The following is a 27,247-nucleotide window of genomic DNA, read 5'->3' on the forward strand; positions in this document are numbered from 1 at the left end:
TTTAAGATTCAATTCTGGTGAAACCTAAAAGATGTCAAGATTTGTTTTCACTGTCTTCTCCATATGAATAATAAAGCACTCAAAGTGTTCAAAAAGAAGATACTGACTGGAAAGGGACATAGGGAATTAAATTGCTAGGGGGATAAAAATGTCCTATACCTTTACTTTATTCATGGTTATACTGTACCCATACACTGTCGTATGCATATGTAAAAATCCATTAATCTATATATACATCTTTCAACTGTGGATCAAAAGATCTGGAAATTACACCTTAATTTTAAATAATGAATTTTTTAAGTGTTCCAACAAATTACCTTATTATCCCAAAGCATGTGATGTATGAATAAGATTTTGTTTTCTTTTAGTAAAAATAACCCGGCATGGAGAAGTAAAGCAGTTTGCTTTGGTACCTCAAAAATCAAAAGAAAAACAAGTCTCCCAACTCTGTTCTATAATCTAAACTTCATGCCTCACAGAGATTGAATCCTGAGATTCTACTGAGAAGGTGAAAAGAAAAAGGGGAAAAGGGCAGAATAAGAGAATAAGGGGAAAAAGAACAGAACCAATCCTCACTCAATAAGTCACCCAGAGAGGCCAGGCACAGTGCCTCAGCCTATAATCCTAGCACTTTGGGAGGCCGAGGCAGGCGGATCACCTGAAGTCAGGAGTTCGAGACCAGCCTGATCAACATGGTGAAACCCCGTCTCTACTAAAAATACAAAAATTAGCTGGGCATGGTGGCGTGCGCCTGTAATCTCAGCTACTTAGGAGGCTGAGGCAGGAGAAGCGCTTGAATCCCGGAGGTGGAGGTTGCAGTGAGCCGAGATCACACCACTGTATTCCACCCTGGGCGACAGAGCGAGACTCTTATCTCAAGAAAAAAAAAAAAAAAAAAAAGGGGCATCCAGATAAGGCTAGAAAAAGTAAGAACCAAATCAACATCCTCTCCATCCCCAACATGCCCCAAATGCAATGTCCTTGTTCTCAAAAAAGAAAATTATTTTATCTACAACTAGTTGTGAAATAATGCAAAGAATGCAAAAGAAGTTATCAGGTTCATGCTCTCTCTAAAAACGATCACAGTGCTACCACCTCTTGCATCCTTGTGCAGTTTTGTGAAAGAGTTCTAAGGCACTATACTTTTTACTATATTTTCCCTTTTTTTCACACATACACAGGTCTATAGAGAGGTTGGGAGCCCACATAGGCCTCAACAGATTGATACGAAGTATGTTTCTTATTTCAGTGACAAAATTTTAAAGTTGGACTAGGTCTGAGCAGTCAATAATCCTAAGAGACTTGCCTAAAATCTCAAAGTTTAACAAGTGGCAGAGTCAAATCAAAGTTGAATCTAGCCTTCTATTCACCACACCACACTTACACCTATGCCCAATGAGAAACTAGACAGTACCTTATCTAAAGTGAAAATTGCACTCAGGAAAAAAATAGTTTAAATTATCCAAATTCTCATACCCATCTGTTCCACAGCATCAGTCTTTTAATAAATTCATAAGAATTATAACTACTGGCTAGGCACAGTGGCTCACACCTATAATCCCAGCACTCTGGGAGGCTGAGGAAGCCAGATCACTTGAACTAAGTTCGAGACCAGCCTGGGCCACATGGCAAGACCCCATTTCTAGTGAAAATACAAAAAATCACCCTGTAGGAGAATCATCCAAGCCGAGGAAATCAAGGCTGCAAAGAGCTGAGATCACGCCCTGCATTCCAGACTGGGTGATGGGAGTCAGATGCTGTCTCACAAAACAAAAAAAAACAAAAAAGAATTTTAAATGTCAATTAGATTATGGTCAGTACCTTCTTTTTTTTCTGTAGTAAAATTCCCTTGGTGAACTGATTTAAGGACAAAAGGTTATTTGGTAAATAAAAAGTAAAGGCAAACAGAGGTGAATGGTTTTAAAGAATATGTTTGGCAACCAAAGACATTAATACAGTCATTTATCCATTTGGCAAACTTTGAAATCCCTACTAGGTGTCCAGGCACTGTATTGGACCCAACAAACACAAAAGATACAGGAGACTTTGGTCTATGTAGGGAAACACCACAAAGTGGTAAGAGCCATGATGGGAAACCTGGGGTGCTGAGGAAGCCCAGAGGAAGAGCATCTATCTTAATCTGGAGGGTCAAGAAGTCAGACTAGCCTCTTACACTCCCAATTAAGATTTGCTCCAGAAGGCTCAGGCTTCTCATCATTCATTTTTTCCCCCCCTGTAGTGGGGCAAGGCGCAATCCGGGTTCACTGCAACCTCCACCTCCCAGGCTCAAGAGATCTTGCCACCTCAGCTCCCACTGGGAGTACAGGTACATGACACCACATCAATTTTTTTTTTTTTTTTTAATAGAGACGGGGTTTTGCCATGTTGCCCAGGCTGGTCTCAAACTCCTGGGCTCAAGTGACCCGCCTGCCTCAGACTCCCAAAGTGCTGGGATTACAGGCATGAGCCACCACTCCTGGCATCCTTGCACTTCTTAAAATAAGGATGTATTATGTTTATAACCAGAAAAAATATGGATGGCTATCAAAATAGCCCAAAGAGGATAGGGAGAAAATGATGAAAGCTTGAACTATAAGGTCTGTAAGAGCAGAAAATTGTCTTATTTACCACTATATCCCTAATTTCTTGTACAATGCCTGGCACATAATAGATGCTTAATAAATGTCAGAATAAATGAGTGAATGAGTGAATAGATGAACACTCTTAAGGCTCAATGGGGAAGACACATTTCAGAAGTAAAAAAGAAAGAAATTAAAGATAATCCCAAGTTTTGTAGACTGGTTGGCTAAATGAAGGATGAGCCATTAATAAAGATAAGTAAAACTAGAGGAGGTATAGGTTTATGGGAATGCAAAAATATCACTGAAAAATGCCAATGAATTTGGTAAAAGACATACTAGGTTTCAGGAACCAGCAGGACCTCAAAATGCAGATGTCCAGCAGGCAGTAGAGAAGTGCAAGCTGAATGTGCAGATTTGAGTGTCATCTGCATGAAGCTTATATCAGAGATCACAGCTATCATATACCACAGTTTATGGACTCTCACTGCTCTTAATCAACAACAGAATAAGATATGCAGATCAAAATGGAATACACCCACTATTCTGGATGCCCTGACACCTAATCTGACGTTTATCCTACCAATTTCTAAACTTACGATTATGAAACAAATACACATTATGCTTTAGAGACTTCATCTCTCATTTGTTTCCTAATGGTACATAAAGACCCACAGCTACATACATACATACATACACACACATATATATATATATATTTTTTTTTTTTTTTTTTTGAGACAGTTTTTTGCTCTTGTTGCCCAGGCTGGAGTGTACTGGCACGATCTCAGCTCGCTGCAACCCCTGCCTCCCAGGTTTAAGCGATTCTCCTGCCTCAGCCTCCCGAGTAGCTGGGATTACAGGCATGCGCCACCACGCCCAGCTAATTTTTTATTTTTAGAAGAGACAGTGTTTCTCCATGTTGGTCAGGCTGGTCTTGAACTCCTAACCTCGGGTGATCTGCCCGCCTTGGCCTCCCAAAGTGCTGGGATTACAGGCGTGAGCCACCACTCCCGACCATATTTTATATTTTCGCTATTTGCTATAGACAGAAATCTTGGCTCATAGATCCAGGGAAGATAAGAAATTCAATACATTTGGCATTATTTACTAAAAAGATACAAAATGTATATACTGGTTTTATTCACTAAAAACAGGCAAATTATCACAAAATAATGGTTTGTCACATGCTACTGATTTTTTAAAGTTCCTGTTTGAAACTTGAAACACTTTTGAAAAACAAATGTCTTAGGAGACCATCCTTTATCAACAATATTTTTATAAACGTTTATTCTCACTATAGGACAGGAAAAGTTATTTTTTGATACCTATTTCACCTAACTCCAAGATTGCAACATCATAATCCTTCCAACTGTCCTCACCTACACAAGTCTTATCCTTGTCCAATTCATCCTATGAGTAAAAACAAACAAACAAACAAACAAACAAACAAAAAACAAACTTCTTCATTTCCTTTGTGGACTTTGAGAGGTAGAATTATCTTAAATTATCTTAAACTGACCTTACTCAAAACTAAGCTTGTCTCTAAAAGGTCAACAAATGGGTGGGGCTAGTCTCACAAACACAGAAACACAAATGTACGATTCATGTATCTCCATGCTTTCGTTCATGTTATTTTTCACACTTGCAACAACAGCCTCCTTCTTCAACACTCCAAACAGAGAACACAGATGAAATCCTTCTGTAATCGCTTCAGCAGTCACCTATTCTCTTCCTTCTTTATATTTCCATAATACAAACCATATGGCCTTCAATAGCTAGTTTCGGGTTTTCCTCTTTCCACACTGGTTTCTTGAAGTGCCATATCAAATCTAAATCCCTTAACAATACCATTAGTATTCAATAAATACTAATTCAGTGATAGGTTTAAATCTATCTCTAAATAAATAATCTAGTCCCAACCTGGTGTGGGTAGAAAATCTAACATAACTCTACCAGAGTAACGAAAGAACATGTAGCCAAGCAAATAACTGAAGCCACAGAAGACGGCTTATTTCACAACACTTCCTAATTCATCCTATCCAGTGACTGCATTGGCTTATTTTCAAGAAACTGACTTTAAGGCCATAGTAGAAATAAGTTTTTAAAAAATAAGACCAGAATAAACTGAGTCACTGAATCAGAGCTAAAAGAGAAGTGATTCTAAAGATGACAGATGAGACTCCAGGTCACACAGATAGTTGGTGGCACATAAACACTAGAACAGAGGCTTCTAACTTCTAGAAAGGTAACATATTTATTGTGTGCCTAATACATGCCAAGAACTCTGCTAGGCGCTATGTTAGACAAGCACCCATTCTTGTACATCAAGATACTTCCCATAGATGTTCTAAAACATTTAAAATATTAATTTAAGGCTCACATTCTAAGGAAATCCCTGTGTTATGAGAAGACAACGCCCATATCTCTAACAAATACATTAAAATAGGCAGGCAGAGGGGGGTAAAAACCATACAAGCAGGAAAGAATTTGGAATTCCAAACAATTTACTCTTCCTTTTCTGGCTACGAAAATTCGCATGCTATTGTTTACCAATAAAGAGATTAAGGCCACCAAAAGGCGTTTCTACCCAAATTTCATGACCCAACAGTTTAGAAAAAATGAGCATCATTCCTGTCAGAAAAAAATTATCTGTTTTTGTCACATCACATGCAGAGCCATCTGAGGACAAATGTCTAAGCAAAAAAATAAATAATACTGGAATTTGATAAAGACTCCTCAGGAATATGGCATTTAGCTGTTTCTTTTCTTTTCTTTCTTTTTTTTTTTTTTTTGAGATGGAGTCTTGCTCTGTCGCCCAAGCTGGAGTGCAGTGGTACAATCTTGGTTCACTGCAACCTCCACCTCCTGGGTTCAAGCGATTCTCCTGCCTTAGTCTCCCAAGGAGCTGGGATCACAGGCACACACCATCATGCCCAGCTAATTTTTGTATTTTTAGTAGCGACGGGGTTTCACCACGTTGGTCAGGCTGGTCCTTGGACTCCTGACCTCAAGTGATCCACCCACCTTGGCCTCCCAAAGTGCTAGGATTACAGGCGTGAGCTATCGCGCCCAGCCTAGCTGTTCCAATGGAACCTTTCATCAAAGGATCTCAAAACAAATGTTTTGTTATTTTTTGAGACGGAGTCTCGCTCTGTCGCCCAGGCTGGAGTGCAGTGGCCGAATCTCAGAAGCTGGATCTCAGCTCACTGCAAGCTCCACCTCCCGGGTTCACACCATTCTCCTGCCTCAGCCTCCCGAGTAGCTGGGACTACAGGCGCCCACCACCTCGCCTGGCTAGTTTTTTTGTATTTTTTTCGTAGAGACAGGGTTCCACTGTGTTAGCCAGTATGGTCTCCATCTCCTGACCTCGTGATTCGCCCATCTCAGCCTCCCGAAGTGCTGGGATGACAGGCTTGAGCCACCGCGCCCGGCCAAAACAAATGTTACTGACATTACCAACAATCAAATTGGTGACACTATGGCTACAGAAAGAAATATATCAATGACCTAAAGAATTCAATACTGATAATCTGAAACCCAGCCCTCTATTCTAAAAACAAAATCTAGTTTTATGTATAGTAGTGTGGTATAAGAAACATACATATTTGGTTTTTGTCCTTGATTCCTGGCAGAGCTCCTAAAACCCTCAGGTTTTCCTCAGTAACAGAAGTGCTTTTTGTTATTCATAATGTGTTCCTTTCAACTATACCTGAGTTTATGCTAATTAAGTGACTCTTGGTGGGCCTCTAGATAGCTTCAGGATAGGGCTGGTTGCCAGGGGAACCAACCAAGTGATTAGAGTATTAGAACTTTTAGTCCTCCACTCCTCAACCCTTGGGGAAGAGAGAGGAACTGGGGACTGACTAAATGATGGGATTTGGAAAGATTCCCTGGTAGTGAATACATAGAGGTGCTGGGAGGGTGTTGTGCCCAGAGAGGACACGAAAGCCTCACACCCCTCCCCAATAGCTTGCCCTATGTATTTATATCATTTCACTGTTCCTGAGTTGTACCCTTTATAATTAACTGGTAAACATAAGTAAAGTGTTTTCCTGAGTTCTATGAGTCTTTCCAGTGAATTAACGAACCTGATGAAGGGGTCATGGGAACCCCTGAATTTGCAGCCAAGCCAGACAGAAGTGTGGGTGGCCCAAGACTTGTGACTAGCGTCCCAAGTAGCGGCAGTCTTTTGGAACTGAGCCCTTTAACTTGAGATCTGACACTAACTCCAGGTAGATAGTGTCAGAATTGAATGGAATTGTTGAACACTCAGCATCAGAGAACTGAAGAATTGGTGAATTAGGTATGGTATGGAAAAACCCCCATAGGTAGTAATTCTTGGGATATATTTGTAAAGCTTGATGACACAAATGGATTTGTTGATAGAACCTCCCAACTTACCTTGCTGCACATGTACAAATAGAAAACCCAAAAATGTAAGAAATGCTGTCAAGAATAGTTGCTACTAAAAATAACTGGCATTAATTTTATGCCATCTATATGCCAGGCATTAAACTCAGCATAAATTACTTGCAGTGTACAAAACTCTGAGAGGCAGATACTGTTCTCAACAGCAGAAGAGACAATTAAATCTCATAAATGTCCCACTATACACAGCAAGTAGCAGAGTTAGGAACTAAAGCTAGTTTTAACACACAAATCCCTGCCAACTTCTACATTACAGCAACCTTTACTTTTTATCATGTAGTGTAAAATTATAAACTTTAACAATCCTTGAAGACGGCATCCTCAAAATATGTTCTTTAAAGACTAGTCTTGAAAAATTCTCCCAAATAATAAAAATAAAGACAAATCACATGTACTTATCTAGTATTCTACTTGTCTACTTTACACTTTTTTTTTTAAGAACTGCCTTTTTTAGCATTATACTCTTGCTGACTGACAAATATTTCTTTTTTTTTTCTCCTCCAGTTAATAAGAAACTAAAGTCATCAAGACATTACTTTCTCTTCAGTACCACTATCAGCAATGAGGAAAGAGGTCACTAGAAATCAGAAAATCTTACAACTTCTCAATATATTTGGATAGTTACATTTCCAAGTATTATCTTCGGTGGCAAAATCCTAATTCTTCAATTGTTTTTCATTAGATTTGGCAGCTAATGAGGCTAGGCGTGGTGGCTCATGCCAGTAATCCCAGAACTGTGGGTGGCAAAGGCAGGCGGATCATGAGGTCAGGAGATCGAGACCATCCTGGCTAACATGGTGAAACCCAGTCTCCACTAAAAATACAAAAAATTAGGCAGGCGTGGTGGTGGGCGCCTGTAGTCCCAGCTACTCAGGAGGCTGAGGCAGAAGAATGGCGTGAACCCAGGAGGCAGAGGTTGCAGTGAGCCCAGATTGTGCCACAGCACTCCAGGGGGAGGGCGATAGAGTGAGACTCCATCTCAAAAAAAAAAAGTTATGGTGGCTAAAGCTGTCACTATTCTGGTCTCATTCATCTAGAAAATTTAGATTATCCGTGTTCTATTAAAACGTAACATCCAAGAATGGATACAACATAGATATAATCTGACAGTCCAAGAACAAAAGGACTATTACTTCTTTTAATCTAGCACTGTACATCTGTAAGTATTCACCAATGTTAGCTTTTTTTTAACAGCCAAATCATACAACTTACCTTAGATTATGGGACTTGTCAAATGAAAACAAAACTTTTGAGCCAGATAATTTCTGTTTAAGAGTAGGATCTTGCTTGGGTGCGGTGGCTCACATCCCTAATCCCAGCACTTTGGAAGGCCGAAGCAGGTGGAGAGCCTGAGGTCAGGAGTTCAAGACCAGCCTGGCCAACACAGTGAAACCCCATCTCTACTAAAAATGCAAAAATTAGCCAGTTGTGGCAGCGTGTGCCGGTAATCCCAGCTACTTGGGAGGCTGAGGCAGAAGAATTGCTTGAACCCAGGAGGTGGAGGTTGCAGTGAGCAGAGATCATGGCCACTGCACTCTAGCCTGGGCCTAGGCAACAAAGCAAGACACCATCTCAAAAAAAAAAAAAAAGAATAGGATCTTACATTTCTATTACACCCACCTTGACACTTTCATACCTCATACGTAGTTAAATCATCTTGATTTTCTTTGATGCAACATACTAGATAAACCTCCCAGTTTTAGTATCATTTATAAATTTTTTGGTAAGCATGTTTATCCCATTATTCAAGATCTCGATTCACAAAACTTAGCAACAGAATTTACAATCTGTAAATTGTAAGCTCAAAATAAGCAAACCGAGTCAAATGACTAGCAAACTGGGAAAATAAATTTGCAACACATATTACAATAAGCTAATTCCATTACATAAACGGATCCTACAAATTCATAAGGAAAAAAAACCATTAGGATGTTGTTAAACAGGAATTAAAATTTTTAAAAAGAAAAAGGAAAAAAATGCGTAATCAATGAAAAAAGAATCAAAGTCTAACAGGGACAGCCAGTTCACAAAAAAAGATAACATGATTTTCATATAGATGAAAAGTTCTTCAACCTCATGCATGAGAGTAATGCAAATGAATCTATGATATGATACCATTTTTTTTACCTATCAGATTGGCAAAGACCAAAATGTTTGACAACACATCTAATTTGTAAAGATAATACAGAAACAAGCACTCTCATAGACGGCTGACTGTAAAATAATTTCAACTAAGGTCTTTAGAGAAAATTTCGAAAATATCTGTTAAAAATTTAATTACATCTATCTTTTCTTCTGAGCACCAGTATTCACTGCAGCATTATTTGTAACATCAAAAGTGCTAGCCACAGTTGTTAATCCAACAGCCATTTCTCTGTTCTTCCCCATTAACCAGAATTCACATTTTGTTCAAGATAGTAATGATTGGTTTCAGGCAATATGGCTATCATATTCTCTTTCCCAGACACACTTGGAGTAAGAGGCAGCAATATAACTCCCAGTGAAATGTAAGGAGACATTACACAGGAAAGCGCATTCAACAGCACGGTCTGCTGACCCCACAGCACCAGCATTACATGGCAGCTTAATAGATACACAAATTCTCAGGCCCTACTCCAAACCTATGGATTTCAGAATCTCTGGAAGTAGATCCCACAAATAGGCAATATGAATAGTATTTTAACAAGCTCCCCAAGTAATATGTACACTAAAGTTCACAAAGCACTGTTTAGGAGACTTCTGGGAATTGTTTTTCTTCCCACGTAAAATGACAGCGCCTTCCCAGTAAAAAAATGTTTTGCCCTCCATATCCTGTTTTTGAATGCAGTTGGTTGTGCTGCTTGGAGCTGAGGCAGCCATGATACAACCACAAGGTGACACAGGGAGGCTGAAAAGCCAACATAATGAGGAAAACAAAGGTGAGGGGAAAAAATGTGGGTCCTAAATATTGCTGAGCTACCAAACTAGTGCTGAATTACCTATCTCCTTGCTTCTGTTTATATAAGACAATTAAATATTTTTACAGCTTAAGTCACTATTAGATTTCCTGGGGTTTTAAAAATTATTATTTCCATTATTTACAACTGAGTGTATCCTAATGATATATATTTTGTCAATGCATGGAATTTTTTTTTTTTTGAGATCCGGAGTCTTGCTCTGTTGCCCAGGTAGGAGTGCAGTGGCACAATCTCGGCTCACTGCAATCTCCACTTTCCGGGTTCAAGCCTCCCGAGCAGCTGGGATTACAGGTGCCCACCACCACACTCAACTAATTTTTGTATTTTTAGTAGAGATGGGGTTTCGCCATGTTGGCCAGGTTGGTCTCAAACTCCTGATCTCAGGTGATCCGTCCACCTCGGCCTCCCAAAGTGCTGGAATAACAGGCATGAGCCACCGCACCCAGCCTATCCTTGGAAATTAATGGAGCTTTAATTCTAGTGGAAATTACACAGCAGATTGGCGACAAGACTAGTTAGTGGTCTCAAGACTAACACTGGTTGTCTTAACGCAGTGTGGGCATATGGAAAACCCAAAAGAAAAAAAACCACAGTAACACTATGCAGCTGGAAAAAAAAAAACTGACACAAGTTGGCCAGGTGTGGTGACTCACACCCATAATACAGGCACTTTGGGAGGCGGAAATGGGAGGACTGCTTAAGGCCAGGAGTTTGTGATCAACCTGGGCAACACAGCAAGACCCTGACTCTATGAAAATTTTTTTTAATTACCCAGGCATGGTGGTACACGCCTGTAGTCCCAGCTACTCAGGAGGCTAAGGCGAGAGGATCCCTTGAGCCCAGGAGGTCGAGGCTGCAGTTAGCTATGATCACACACACCACTACACTCCAGCATAGGTGACAGTGACACCATGTCTCTAAAAAATAATAACAATAAAAAGCAAGTTTAAAAATACTGTGTTTTAATTACATATGCTATAAGTAGCACAGGATTAATCCCCGGTCCAAAACGCTAGGAACCAGAAGTGTTTTGGATTTCAGATTTTTTCACATTTTGAAATATTTAGATTATACATACCAGGCAAGCATCCCAAATCCAAGCAGCATTTCTTTGAGTGTTATGTTGGTACCCAAAAGATTTCAGATTTTGAATTTTCAAATTTGGGATGCTCAAACTATATTTTATGAGAAAAAAAAAAAGCAAGATATAGAACTGTTTGAACAGTAGACCTCTATTTAAGTTTTTTAAAGGTAATATAAATATGTATGTACATATATACACACATATGTACATAAAGTATCTGGAAGGAGACACAAAAAGAGGTAAAAACGCTTGTTACTAAGGAGAAGAATCAGGAATCAGGGATTAAAGTGAGACTTTCATTTCTATGGTTTCAACATCTGTATATTCCTATTCAAAATGAGTTTGAAATAAAAATGTTAAAAACTTCTTTTAGACTCATATTACACATAAGAGAATTCTCAAAGTGGCTCAAAGCTATTATTTCTACAAACTACCTAAAAATTATTGTTTGCCTACCAGCACCTGGCATAATGCCTTGCCTATAATAGATTCTCAAATGTCTTCTGACTCAATTTACTATGGAATCAATTCCACAAGCTGCCACTTACAGCATCTAAGAATCTAAAAAATAGAGGCTAGAACTGAGCACAGGGGTTCACACCTGTAATCCCAGCACTTTGAGAGGCTGGAGGTGGGAGGACTGCTTGAGCCCAGGAGTTCAAGACCAGCGTTGTCAACACAGTAACACCCTATCTCTACAAAAAAAACAAAATAAATAAAGTGTACAGGTAGGTGAAGTGGCTCATGTCCATAATCCCAACACTTTGCAAGGCTGAGGTGGAAGGACTGCGTAAGACTAGGAGTTCAAGACCAGCCTGGGCAACATAGCAAGACCCCATCTCTACAAAAAATACAAAAATTAGTTGGGTATGGTGGCATATACCTGTAGTCCTAGCTACTTGGGAGGGTGAGGTGGGAGGATCGCTTGAGCCCAGCAGTTTGAAGTTGCAGTGAGCTATGATTGCACCACTGCACTCCAGCTGAGCAACAGAGCAAGACCCTACCTCTAAAAAATAAAATAAAATAAAATAAAATAAAAGTAGAAAATAAATTTCATATATTTGAAGCTTTCTCTTCATAATCAAAGTCTGTCAGATAATTGCTTAACTCTGTTTTCCTTACTCTCCACAATATTTGAGTACTGTTTTAAGTTGCTGGAAAGGAAAATCAGCTCATAACAACCTTCTGTGGGTTTTCCATAAGCCCGCACTGCATTAAGATGACCAATACTAGAAGCAGGCATGGTGGCACATCTGTAGTCGCAACTACTCAGGATCTAAGGTAGGCGGATCACTTGAGCCCAGTAGTTCATCTAGCCTGAGCAATACAGTAAGATTCCACTGCTATTTTTTTTTTTTTTTTTTTTGAGATGGAGTCTCCCTCTGTCGCCCAGGCTGGAGTGCAGTGGCCGGATCTCAGCTCACTGCAAGCTCCGCCTCCCGGGCCTACGCCATTCTCCGGCCTCAGCCTCCCGAGTAGCTGGGACTACAGGCGCCCGCCACCACGCCCGGCTAGTTTTTTTGTATTTTTTTTTTAGTAGAGACGGGCTTTCACCATGTTAGCCAGGCTGGTCTCGATCTCCTGACCTCGTGATCCACCCGTCTCAGCCTCCCAAAGTGCTGGGATTACAGGCTTGAGCCACCGCGCCCAGCCTCCACTGCTATTAAAAAAAAAAAAAAAAAAAAAAAAAGATTGGCCAGGTGCGGTGGCTCACATCTGTAATCCCAGCACTGTGGGAGGCTGAGGCGGGTGATTGCCTGAGGTCAGGAGTTCAAGACCAGCCTGGCTAACATGGTGAAACCCTGTCTCTACTACAAATACGTAAAAAAATTAACTGGGTAAGGTAGCCGGTGCTTGTAATCCCAGCTACTCGGGAGGCTAAGGCAGGAGAATTGCTTGAACCCTGGAGGCAGAGGTTGCAGTGAGCCGAGATCTTGCCACTGCACTTCAGCCTGGGGGACAGAGCAGGACTCCGTCTCAAAAAAAAAAAAACAAAACCCACAAACACACACACAAAAAAATTACCTATACCAGTGTGAGACCACTAACAAGTCTTGGCCCCAATCTGTTACTTCGTTTCCACTAAAACATAAACTCCATTAGGGTAGAAACTTTCATCCACTGTATATCCAAGACCTACAACAGGGCCAACAAATATGAAAGTACTCAATAAATATTTTTTTACATAAATAAATGAAGAAAAAGATGTCTTCCATAAGCCAAGAATAAGTTACATCTAACCACACCCATCCACTTTGGTTATTTACAGAAGCTCATCTGGCTGAGTATGCTACACAGACTGGATACTTTTACTAATAGGGCTGGTGCCATGGCTCACACCTGTGATCCCAACACTCTAGGAGGCCGGGGCAGGCGGATCCTCTGAGGTTGGGAGTTCAAAACCAGCCTGACCAACATGGAGAAACCCTGTCTCTATTAAAAATACAAAAAATTAGCCGGGTGTGATGGCACATGCCTGTAATCCCAGCTACTCGGGAGGCTGAGGCAGGAGAATCGCTTGAACCCGGGAGGAGGGATTGTGGTGAGCTGAGATCACACCATTGCATTACAGCCGGGGGGACAAGAGTGAGACTCCATATCAAAAAAACAAAAAAAAGTTTAAAATATCATTGGTCCTTAAAGTTATACATTCATTCTTTTGATAATTGCTATGTTGAACACAACCTGCTAACTGCTTTACAATGATTTAAGTAAGCACTAATGATTTGAACCCAGGTTTAATGTCTGGCTCAAAAAAAAAAAAGAATAAATAGAAGTGTGAAGAGGTCCTCACAAGCCCCACTGACAGAACAAAGACTATATTTGAACAAAGACTATATTTAAAGTGTCTTTCAGCCCTATAACCTAAGAAAGAAGAGTAGCTGACAGCCAATGAGCTCCTAGCCAATCCTTACATTTTTTCTTTTTCATAATAATTGCTAAGGACAATTTTAAAATCCTGAAGGCATGAATCAAAAATTAAGGAGCCAGGTTCAGTGGCTCATGCCTATAATCTCAGTATTTTAGAAGACTGAGGCAGGAGGATTGCTTGAAGCCAAGAGTTTGAGACCAGCCTGGGCAACATATGGAGACCTCATCTCTACAGAAAAATAAAAATAAAATCTCAAAAAAAAAAAAACCTGAAGCCGGGCGCGGTGGCTCACGCCTGTAATCCCAGCACTTTGGGAGGCCGAGGCGGGCGGATCACAAGGTCAGGAGATCGAGACCACGGTGAAACCCCGTCTCTACCAAAAATAGAAAAAAATTAGCCGGGCACGGTGGCAGGCGCCTGTAGTCCCAGCTACTCGGGAGGCTGAGGCAGGAGAATGGCGTGAACCCGGGAGGCGGAGCTTGCAGTGAGCCGAGATAGCGCCACTGCACTCCAGCCTGGGCGACAGAGCGAGACTCCGTCTAAAAAAAAAAAAAAAAAAAAAAAAACCTGAAGAGCCGGGTGCTGTGGCTCCCACCTGTAATCCCAGCACTTTGGGAGGCCGAGGTGGGCAGATCACGAGGTCAGGAGATCGAGACCATCCTGGCTAACACAGTGAAAGCCTGTCTCTACCAAAAATACAAAAAAAAATTAGTCGAGCATGGTGGCAGGTGCCTGTAGTCCCAGCTACTCGGGAGGCTGAGGCAGGAGAACGGCATGAACCTGGGAGGCGGAGCTTGCAGTGAGCCGAGATCATGCCACTGCACTCCAGCCTGGGCAACAGAGCAAGACTCCGTCTCAAAAAAAATAAATAAATAAACCCTGAAGATCTCCTCAAAGTAAATTTTCCAATATTACTTCAAACAAATAATTAATCAAGACAGTTGATAATACTACTACTTAAATATCTTAAATCTTCTCCTGCCAAGAACATCTACCCAGAGTTACAGATTTTTATCTGAGTACTCAGTCTCACCAGGGTTTTGCTTTGGAAAGACAACATCTCCAATCAGACTTTAACCTCCAACTGCTCCATTAAAACTACTCTTTATCAAGGTTACCAATAACTGCCACATTGTTAAATAGTTAATTCTCAGCCCTCATCTCAATTGTAGTATTTGACACAGTTGATCACTCCCTATTCCTTGAAACACTTTCCTCATTAGAATCCAGGATACCCTCTAACCTAGTTTTCATTTTACCTCTCCGGCTACTGCTACTAAGTCTTCTTTGATGTTTCCTTCTCATCTTCCCGACCTCTAAAGTCTGGAAATTAAGTTCTTCAACTGCTTCTTACTTCCATCTCCACTCACTTAATTGGAGATCTCATCCAGCTTTCTGGATTTAAATATAATCTATTTTAACAATACCCAGAGGTATATGTCCAGCAGATCCTTCTCTCTTGAATTCCAGATTCATAAACCCAACTGTTTACTCAACATCTCTAAGTGTTTTTTTTGTTTTTTCTTTTTTTTTGAGACAGTCTCACTCTGTGACCCAGGCTGAAGTGCAGTGGTGCAATCTCAGCTCATTGCAACCTCCGCCTCCCAGGTTCAAGCGATTCTCCTGCCTCAGCCTCCTGAGTAGCTGGGAATACTACAGGAGTGCCACCACGCTCAGCTAATTTTTTGTATTTTTAATAGAGATGGGATTTTACCGTGTTAGCCAGGGTGGTCTTGATCTCCTGATCTCATGATCCGCCCGCCTTGGCCTCCCAAAGTGCTGGGATTACAGGCGTGGGCCATCGCGCCCAGCCTTATTATTTTTTTTTTTTTGAGACAGTGTTTCGCTCTTTTAGCCCAGGCTGGAGTGCCATGGCATAATCTCGGCTCACTGCAACCTCCACCTCCCAGGTTCAAGTGATTCTCCTGCCTCAGCCTCCCAAGTAGCTGGGATCACAGGCGTCTGCCACCATGTCCAGGTAATTTTTGTACTTTTTTTTTTTTTTTAGTAGAGATGGGGTTTACCACATTGGCCAGGCTGGTCTTGAACTCCTGACCTCAGGTGATCTGCCCGCCTCCCAAAGCACTGGGATTACAGGTGTGAGCCATGGGCCCAGCTAACATCTCTAAGTCTTAATAGGCATCTTTAATTTATGTCTAAAACTGAGTTTCTGTTACTTCTGTAAACTTGTTCCTCTTTCAGTATTCTCCATTTCAATAAATGACAACTGCATCCTTCCAGAAACTCAATACAAAAATCTTAACTCTTTCCTTTCTTTCACAGCACATATCCCATCTATCAGCAAAACCTGCTAACTCTACTTGATCTACAGAATTAGATCACGTGTAACCACAGTCACTGCTACTCTCTAGCACAAACCACATTTTCTCTCACCTTGATTACAGTAATAGGCTCCAAACTAGTATTTCTGCTTTTGTCCTTGCCCAATCTACCACTGTCTACTCAGCAGCCAGAGAAATGAAAATGTCAAAATATAAATCAGATCATGTTACCCTGGCCAAATACTTCAAAGACTTCCTATTTTGCTCAGTGTAAACACTAAAGGCCTACAAAGACCACCAGCAGCAGCAGCACCTGGGAGCTTATTAGAAATAGGCCCTACCCCAGACCTACAAAATTAGAGTCTAAATTTTAATAGGAATCCCCAAGGTAATTCATGTGCACATTGAAGTTTGAAAAGCACTTCCATAAAGCACCACAAAATAAGTACCCACCTCACCATTCCTCAGGCAAGCTTCTGTCTCAGGACATGTACGCTGTGATTCACTATGCCTAGAATGCTCTTCTCATACATATGCATGGGTCACTCCTTCACCTCTTTCAAGCCCTTACTCAAATGTCACCTTCTGTGTGAAGCCATCTGTGAACACTCAACCCCTTCCCCTCAATACATTCTATTCCTGCTTTCCTTTTACTTTTCTCCTTAGAATTTGTCATCACAAACTTAAAAATGGCATTTATGCATTATTTATTTATTTCAGGCCAGGCATGGTGGCTCACGCCTGTAATCCCTGCATTTTGGGAGGCCGAGGTGGAAGGATCACTTGAGCCCAAGAGTTCGAGACCAGCATGGGAAACACAGTGAGACCCCCATCTCTACAAAAAATAAAAATATTAGCTGATCACAGTGGCATACGCCTGCAGTCCCAGCTACTTGAGACACTGATGTGAGGGACTGTTTGTGTCCAGGAATGTGAGATTGCTGTGAGCTACGACTGCAACCTTGCACTTCAGTCTGGGCAAAAGAGCAAGACGTTGTCTCAAAAAAAAAATTTTTTTTTTTCAGAAAGAAAAATTGAGTCTTTGAGTGAAAACAACAGATATACCTATAACTATCTACAATGCAATAACAATCCTTGACATTGATAAAAATCTTTCACTCAAATTTTCTCATCTGATTCTCAATAACCCCATGAGCTGTGTAAAGCAAGTAATGATAAGCCCGTTTTAAAGGTGAGAAAATAAACATACTTCAACTCTCAAAGCATGGAAGTAATAATGTCAAACCTGGGACTGAAGTCTCAATTTTTAGTTCAAAACTCTACAATATCACACCTCCTCTTGCCAATGAAACTGAACCAGACTATGAAATCATATAGCTAAAATGTTATGCTAAGGGTACTAAGCTTTCCTAAACCATCCAGTGTCTATGCAGAATGAGAACAAATTCAGTTCACCCAAGTCACAATTTCAATTTGAGAAATAAGAATGCAAGCTACAGCTGGGCACAGTGGCTCACACCTACAATCCCAGCACTTTGGGAAGCTAGGGTGGGGGAATCACTTGAGCCCAGAGTTTGAGACCAGCCTGGGCAATACAGCAAGATGCTGTCTCTATTATAAAAAATAAAAATAAAAAATTTAATAAAAAAAAAATTCCAGCTGCTCCCCGTTACTTGTAAGTCTAATCCCATGTCTTAATAACATTCAGGAAGAATGTAGGAAATGAGCTGTTTCATTATATACATTAAGAATATTCTTGTTGAGTTACAGTTGCTAGGAAAAAAGAGAAAATGGGAGAAAGGAAGACGGAACAAGTAAACTAATGAGAACTGAGTTCTAGAAAGGAAAGTATAATTATTTTATACTGTTTTGAGTGCCCGGGTGATGTGATTTTGCAGTAGAAGAAAAAAAGACATACCTCCTCAAAATCCCAGCAATAGCTTCCCTTTCTTTGCATAGGTGAGGATGAACAGTTGTAATCCAAAAGGTTTCCCAAAAAGTTATTTTTAAAAAAGACATAGAAACAGAAGATCCATATGAAAAACAGATCCAATCTGGGAGGATGGACACTGTGTCTTCTAAATCTTGTGACCAAGGGCAACTGCTCACCGAGCGTCAGCATCTGAAGAAAGTGCTAACTGTGGATGTGTCTTCTCCAGAGATTAATACCTGCTGGGACAGAAGAGCAAGAAAAGGAGAAAGAACTACTGAATGCAAATGACTGTCTGACAAACAATGACAGGCTGAGCATCCCAACTTTGAAAGGCCAAAACCCAAAATGCCCCAAAATCTGAAAACTTTTTGAGTCCCAACATGATGCTCAAAAGAAACACTCATTGGAGCATTTCAGAGTTCAGACTTTCCAACTAGGGATGCTCAACTGATAAGTATAACACAAATATTACGAAATCTGAAAAAATCTGAAATACTTCTGAAGTATATCAGTTCTCAGGCTGCAATTTTTTTTTTTTTTTTTTTTTTTGAGACAGAGTTTTGCTCTTGTTGCCCAGGCTGGAGTGCAATGGCGCAATCTTGGCTCACTGCAAACTCCACCTCCCAGGTTCAAATGATTCTCCTGTCTCACCCTCCCATGTAGCTGGGATAACAGGCGCTTACCACCATGCCAGGCTAATTTTTGTATTTTTAGTAGAGACTGGGTTTCATTCACCATGTTGGCCAGGCTGGTCTTGATCTCCTGACCTCATGATCCCTCTGCCTCGGCCTCCCAAAGGGCTGGGATTACAGGCATGAGCCACCGCGCTCAGCCTAAAATTTTTTACATTAACATTAGTGAAGAAAAAGTGATCACATGGAGGTAACACCAGTGACCACGCCCAGCTGCCACTGAGTTATCAATGACAGCAGTAAGCAAAAGTACACTTCGGCAGGTAATCCAGCTCTCTCTCTGATAATAGTAAAGAAAATATTAAAATCTATTTCAAGTTTTTTGTAGCAAAATGACGGTCACATCACACAACCAATCATAGATAAAGATTTGTCTGTAGTCTGCCAAACAGAGCAACCATTCTGGCAACTTATAAAACAAATATTGTAGAACTACTAATGCAGATGTCCACTCTCAGCAGAAAATGTAGAATAATCATATTAAAAAAATGTAGGTTTTGGCAGAGAAACTAAAAGTTAACATGAAAACAAAGTGATATAAATGTTAATATGATATATAGGGTGGTTTGTATACCCTTTTTAGCTAACATAAAGAACAAGAAATCTGTTATATTTTGGCAACAAATTAAGGCAGTATTGATACCTGCTACATCACTGCATTTCTATCAAACCACAAATTATAGAATATATAAAATGAAATACATTGGATGGAACTAGCAGCAGTCAAGACACAGAAGAAGGAAAGATGAGTGAATGTAAAGACACATCAATAAAAACTATCCAAAATGAAACCCAAAATATAAAACCAAAGAAAAAGAGCAGAGCATCAGTAAGGTATGGGACAACTTCAAGAAACCTAGTAATATATATGTGATTGGAATCCAAGGAGGGATGTATGAATATTTGGAGAAATAATAGCCAAAAATGTTCCAAATCTGATGAAAAGTATAAACTCACAAACTCAAAAAGCTTAACAACAGGAGCAAAAAACTCAAAGAAAGTTTTATTCCACCAGGGAACAACAAAATCAAATTCCTTGGAACCAGACATAAAGAAAAATCTTAAAAGGAGCCAGAGGAATATGAAACGAGAGAAAACATTTACAGATCATCTATCATCCAGAATATACAGAGAACTCTTAAAACTCAAAACAAAAAACAACCTGATAAAACTGGGCAAAGGATATTTCTCTAAAGGAGATATGTGAATGGCTGATAAACACATAAAAAGATGCTTAATATCATAAATCATTAGGGAAATGCAAATCAAAACTACAATCAGATACCACTCACACCCATTAGGACAGCTATGATAAAAAAAAAAAAAAAAAAAAAAAAAAAAAACAGAAAATGACAAGTGCTGGCAAGGATATGGAGAAAGTAGGACCCTTGTGCACTGTTGATAGGAATGTACAATGGTACAGCCACTGGGGAAAACAGTATGGAAGTACCTAAAAAAATGAAAAATAGAATTACCATATGATCCAGCAATTTCGTTTCTGGGTTTATAGAAAAAAGATTTAAAGTGGGGGTCTGTAAGAGAATCTGTACAGTCATGTTCACAGCAGTATTATTCATGATAGCCAAAAAGTGGAAGCAACCCAAGTGTCATACATGGATAAGCAAAATGTGGTACATCATACACGATAGAATACTATGCAATCTTAAAAAGGAAGAACATTCTGAAAAATACTACGACATGGATGAACCTTCAGGATATTATATTAAGTGACAGGAGACAATCACAAAAAGACAAGTACTGTATGATTCCACTTATATGAGTTACCTAGGGTAGTCAAATTCAAAGACAGTAGAATAGTGGCTTCCAGAGGTTGGGGGAGGGGGTCTGGGGAGTTAGTGTTTAAAAGAGTTTCCGTTTGCAAGATGAAAGGAGCAATGGAGATGGATGATAGTGATGGTTGTACAACATTATGAATGTATTTAACATTACTGAACAACACACTTAAAAATTGTTAAAATCAGCCAGGCGTGGTGGCTTATGCCTGTAATCCCAGCACTTTGGGAGGCCAAGGTGGGCGGATCACCTGAGGTCAGGAGTTTGAGACCAGCCTGGCCAACATGGTGAAACCTTGTCTCTACTAAAAATAAAAAAAATAAAAAAAATTAGCCAGGCATGGTGGCACACGCCTGTAATCCCAGCTACTTGGGAGGCTGAGAAAGGAGAATCGCTTAAACCTGGGATGTGGACGCTGCAGTGAGCTGAGATCGCACCACTGCACTCCACCCTGGGTGACAAAGTGAGACAATCAATCAATCAATCAATCAATAAGGTTAAAATGGGCCAGGTGTGTTGGCTCATGCCTGTAATCATAGCACTTTGGGAGACCAACATGGGAGGACTGTTTGAGCCCAGGAGTTTGAGATCAGTCTGGGTAACATGGTGAGGCCCCATTTCTACAAAAAATTGTAAAAATTTGCCAGGAAATTTTTGCCAGGAAATTGCATCTGTGGTCCCAGCTATTCAGGAGGCTAAGGTGGAAGGATCACTTGAACCTAGGAGGTCAAGGCTGCAATAATCCATGTTCACACCACTGCACTCCAGCCTGGGTGACACAGCAAGACCCTGTCTCAAAAACAAAGAAACAAAAAATGGTTAAAATGGTAAATTTTTAATTATATGTATTTTACCACATTAAAAAATATATTTTTTGGGCTGGGAGCAGTGGCTCACACTTGTAATACCAACACTTTGGGAAGCCAAGAGGGATCAATCACTTGAGGCCAGGAGTTCAAGATGAGCCTGGCCAACATGGTTTCACCAACATGGTGAAACAACATGGTGAAACCTCACTTCTATTTTATTTTATTTTAGAAATAAAAAAAATAAATTAGAGAAAGAAAAAATATATTTTTTGAAAGAAAAATAAAAGCAGCCAGAAGGAAACAACCACACATTAAATACAGAAAAAATAAACCCAATGAAAGCAGATTTCTCATTGGAAACAATGCAGGCCAGAAGATGGTGAAACAGCATCATAAAGAAAACGTCAACAGTAATTACATATCCTGTGAAAATAGTTTCTAAAACTAAAAACAGAGTCTTCAGATAACCAAATACTAAAAGGATTCATTATCAGCAAATGTACACTACAAGAAACATCAGAAGTCCTTCAATCAGAAGGAAAATCATACCACACAGAAACCTAGACCTATACAAAAGAACAAAGAGCACCAAAAAAATGAATAAACAAACTATAGATGCATACTGGACAAAGACTTTTATAATAGTATGAGCAGAATCATTTACATTATTAAAGAAAAAAAACGGTATCAAGAATTTTCAGGCTGGGCATGGTGGCTTACACCTGTAATCCCAGTACTTTGGGGTGAGACGAGAGGATCACTTGAGCCCAGGAATAGGAGATCAGCCTAGGCAACATAGTGCGAACCTATTTCTACAAAATAAAATAAAAAAAGAATTTATACGTATCTTCCAACATGCTTGTCTTCCACAAACTTCAAAGTACCCTGATTATTAGAACTCAGTTCCCATTACACTTTCTTATAAATCGGTCAATATTATTTCTTTATAAAATGAAGCTCTAAAGTACAATCTATTTGTCTGATAATGGAGTCTTTTGAAGAAATAAAATTAAAACTAAAATCTCCTCGTTTCTAGCTTAGTATTCTACTACACTTAGTATTCAAACACTTTGAAGGGCTTGCCTACAGAGAAATTTTTTTTGAGATAAAAAAAAATGGTAGTCAATATGTAATTTATCTATTGTTTTCACTGTCTCAATGGAACCCAAAAGTCATTTACAAATAAGCTACAGCAGGCCAGGGATAGTGGCTCATACCTGTAATCCTAGCACTTTGGGAGGCTGAGGCAGGCAGATTGCTTGAGCACAGGATTCAAAACCAGCCTGGGCAACATGGCAAAACCCATCTCTACAAAAAATGCAAAAATTAGCCAGATATGGTGGGACACACCTGTAGTCCCAGCTACTCAGGGAGCTAAGGCAGGAGGATCGCTTGAACCCGGGAGATCCAGACTGCAGTGAGCTTTGATTGCACCACTGCACTCCAGCCCGGGCGACAAAGTCAGACTCTGTTTCTAAATAAATAAATAAATAAGCTACAGCAAAGAATGTTCCTTGTTTTCAAGAAATCTGAAAAACAATAGGTTTCAATGAATTGGTCAGGTTGCCCCAAACTGGCAAAAGAAGAAAACTTTTGCCAAGTCTTCCTGAAGAATGTGAATTTGTCAAAGCAAAGGTGTCAAAGCAATCGCTGCAAAACAAAGCTTTGGGGTCAGGTGTTGAAGTAGAAAAACGATCACCTGAGGTCAGGAGTTCAAGACCGGCCTGGCCAAGATGATGAAACCCTGTCTCTACAAAAATTAACCAGGCATGATGGCGGGTGCCTGTAATCCCAGCTACTTGGGAGGCTGAGGCAGGAGAATTGCTTGAACCCAGGAGGTGGAGGTCACAGTGAGCTGATATCACACCATTGCACTCCAGCTTGGGTGAGACAGACCATGTCTCAAAAAAAAGAAAAAGGGAAAACAATATTTGATGCTATTCCATTATACTTCAAATCTGAGGGAATGTGGTTAGTAAGAATAAAATCTCTGTAACATCACTGGTGCCAAATAGATTACAGAATGGGAATCCTGCCTACTATCCCTCTGAATACATAATGGGCTTTCTTTTGTTTGTTTTTTGTGTTTGTTTATTTGTTGAGACGGAGTCTCACTCTGTCATCAGGCTGGAGTGCAGTGGCACAATCTCAGCTCACTGCGACCTACGCCTCCTGGGTTCAAGCAATTCTCCTGCCTTAGCCTCCCGAGTAGCTGGGATTACAGGCACCCACCACCACGCCCAGTGAATTTTTGTATTTTTAGTAGAGACGGGGTTTCACCATGTTGGCCAGGATGGTCTCGATCTCTTGACCTCGTGATCCACCCACCTCAGCCTCCCAGGCTGATTACAGGCATGAGCCACTGTGCCTGGCCTGAATACAAAATGGTAAACGCAATTCATACACTCGGAGACTGCCTGAGACCACTAGCAGACCACATAACCCAACTGCACAGTGACAGACCACTTGCTGCTCTCAGACAGGTAACTGAATGGTTCACATAACGCAGGATATTCTTCTGACAGAATTCTAGAGGAAGGCTACCTACTGTTACCCTGTCTGGACCAAAATTCTTTATTCTATAAAGACAACAAGAAAATTATGTGATTTCAGTATTCACTAAGGAATACCATATTCCAGGAGAAAGTAGCATTCTTTCAGCTCTTTATCCAAAGTCAAGCCACTGGGTAACTTTCTGCTTTATATGATAATAAACTTAACAAAAGAAACACAGTGGTTACATACTCAAGAGAATTGAAAACATATGTTCAAATAAAAGCTTATACAAGAATATTCAAGGCAACATTATTCATAATAGCAAAAAAGTGGCATTATTCAAAACAGCCTACTGATGAACAGGTACACAAAATGTGGTATATTCACACAACAGAATATTACTATGCCATAAGAAAGGAATACTTGCTACAACATGGATGAATAAAAACACTGTTAAGTGAAAGAAGCTAAAAACAAAAGGGCAGGCCGGGTATAATGGCTCACGTCTGTAATCCCAGCACTTTGGGAGGCTAAGGCAGACGGATCACTTGAGGTCAGGAGTTCAAGACCAGCCTGGCCAACATGGTGAAACCATTTCTACTAAAAAAAATTTTTTAAATTAGCCAGGTGTGGTGTGTGCACCCGTAATCCCAGCTACTCAGGAGGCTGAGGTGGGAGAATCCTGGGAATCCGGGAGGCAGAGGTTGCAGTGAGCCGAGATCACGCCACTGCACTCCAGCCTGGGAGACAGAGTGAGACTCCATCTCAAATAAAATAAAATAAAATAAAATAAAATAAAATAAAATAAAATAAAATAAAATAAAATAAAAACACAAAAGGCCAGGTATTATATGATTCCATTTATGTGAAATGTTTAGAATAGGCAAACCCATAGGACAAAAATCAGACTGTGGTTGCCAGGAAACAAAGAGATGGACTGCTTAATAGGTATGGGGTTTCTTTTTGGGGTGAAAATGTTCTAGAGTTTGACAGCAGTGGTGGTTGCACATGTTACACTGTGAATGAAGTAAAAGCCACTGAACTGTACATTTAAAATGGTTAACTACATATTTCAAATCATAAATTGTATGTTATGGGAATTTTACCTCAAGAAAAAAAAAAATACTGGGCTGGGCGCGGTGGCTCATGCCTGTAATCCCAGCATTTTGGGAGGCTGAGGAGAGCGGATCATGAGGTCAAGAGATCAAGACCACCCTGGCCAACATGGAGGAATCCCATCTCTATTAAAAATACAAAAATTAGCTGGGCATGGTGGCACGCACCTGTAGTCCCAGCTACTCAGGAGGTTGAGGCAGAAGAATCACTTGAACCTGAGAGGCGGAGGTTGCAGTGAGCCAAGATTGCGCCACTGCACTCCAGCCTGGCGACAGAGCGAGACTCCATCTCTCAAAAAAAAAAAAAAAAAAAAAAAATTCTAAATGTTAGTTATCTTGTACCTGTATCTCCCACTACTTAACAAAATACTATGAGCATTAAAAAAAAGACCACTCAAAAACACTTTTAAAATATAACATATTGACATTCTAAGAAAGGCAAAACTATAGAGACAGTTAAAAGATCAGTGAGGTTGCCAGAGGCTGGTGTGAGGGAAGCAAATTGGTGAGACAGAAACTTTCTAGAGCTGTGGAACTAATCTGCAGGATACTGTAATGTTAAACATAAAATACTAGAAGTCTGTCAAAACCCAGAGAAATTTACATCACAAAGAATAAACTTTAATGTGTGCAAATTATTAAATAATTAGGAGATAAAGGTATCTCAGCAAAAAATGCAGACTGTGACAAAATCTAAATCTATTACAAATATATGAGACGACTTCAGGAAGTGAGTAGGGAAAGCTGCTAACCTAAAAAACATTAGAAATGACTGCTATCTATAAAACTAAAGGCAAAAAGAACTATCCATGAGTTTCTAGTTGATAAACTAGTTTCCCACAGGTATACAGATTAACAGTTCTGAAACCACTATACATGTATGCTGGAATGGAATAATCAATTCTGGCAGATGGTGGGAGGCAGGTTTTTCACTGGTGAAGCAGGAGGTTACATATAAGGTAAGGTTAGAATAACACATGTGGTAATGAATTAGAGTTGGACACATCATGAAGTCATGTTTAGCTTAATAAAGATACAGTTACATAAAGAAATATATATAGATATGTGCATATACAGAGGTTAATACGTACACATATATTTCCTTCCTCTGTCAACTGAGAGGGCCTAGAAGCAACAACACTTCAATACCAAGAAGCACACCTATCACCCAGATCTTGGTTTGTAACACCATTCTTCAATAAAAGGTACCAGGGCTCCTTGAGAACTGACTGTTTACAGGACTGGAGCAGAAAATATACAAGATGAACCTTACAGCATCTTATGTTGCCAGAAAGTAAGAAAGTACACATACAATCATGGAGGTATGTCAAAGAGAAAGGATACAGGAGCCAACTTAAAGAGCTCCCAATGGCGAAAGCTGAAACCATTTAGCAATGAAATTTAAGTAGATACGCCACCCTTAAGGAGGTAGAACATAACTCATCACCACTAAGTGTGGGCTGTACATAGTGACGATTTTCCAGAGTATAGTAGGAAAAAGAAGAAGAAAGAGTAACTTCGCAGAAAACACTGCCTCAAGCCAGATGAGCAAGGTTAACATCAACACTGATAAGTCATACTGGGAGTATACATCCCTAATATGTGATGAGAATGACACTTTACCCCTGTGGTCTTCCTTCCAAAAGCATATTACATTATTGGCCTAACCACAAGAAAAACAACAGATAAATCCCAAAGAACATTCTATAAAAATACCTGACTGTGGCTGGGCACAGTGGTAATCTCAGCACTTTGGAAAGCTGAGGAGGGCGGATTGCTTGGTTCTAGGAGTTCGAGACCAGCCTGGGCACCATGGTAAAACCCCATCTCTACAAAAAGTACAAAAATTAGCAGAACATGATGGCACCCATCTGTGGGCCCAGCTACTCTGGACGTTGAGGTCAGAGGATCACTTGACCCCAGAATGTTGAGGCTGCAGTGAGCTGAGATCGTGCCACTGCACTCCAGTCTTGGTGACAGAGGGAAATCCTGTCTCAAAAAAACAAACAAAACCTGACCAGTAATCTTCAAAACTGCCAAGGTCATTAAATATAGGGAAAGTCTGAGAAATTGTCACAACCAAGAGGAGCTAAGGAGACATAATTACTAAATGTAATGCGGTATCGTGGATGGGATCCTGGGATCCTGGGATCCTGGGATCCTGGGATAGTGAAACAACATTAAGGAAAAACCTGTGGAAACCGGATAAAGTATGGTCTCTGTGATAATGTATCAATATTGG

General features: G+C 40.2%; 1 protein-coding gene across 12 annotated transcripts in view; it reads right to left on the reverse strand.

Moving 5' to 3' along the window:
* The window catches only part of TMCC1 (transmembrane and coiled-coil domain family 1), a 250,187-nt gene that overhangs the window by 218,711 nt on the left and 4,229 nt on the right, over window positions 1-27,247 (reverse strand). For 8 of the 12 annotated variants that reach the window (XM_038003497.2, XM_007985356.3, XM_038003495.2 and 5 more), the window contains exon 2: window positions 18,085-18,335. The exons of 3 other annotated variants lie outside the window; for them this stretch is intronic. The gene's annotated coding sequence lies outside the window, so the exon portion shown is untranslated. Of the gene's footprint in view, window positions 1-18,084; window positions 18,339-27,247 lie in introns of all 12 variants that reach the window. One more of the 12 variants, XM_038003493.2, reaches the window with a different exon arrangement.

The sequence above is a fragment of the Chlorocebus sabaeus genome, chromosome 22 (genome assembly GCF_047675955.1).
Source record: "Chlorocebus sabaeus isolate Y175 chromosome 22, mChlSab1.0.hap1, whole genome shotgun sequence".
NCBI classification, from domain to species: Eukaryota; Metazoa; Chordata; class Mammalia; order Primates; family Cercopithecidae; genus Chlorocebus; species Chlorocebus sabaeus.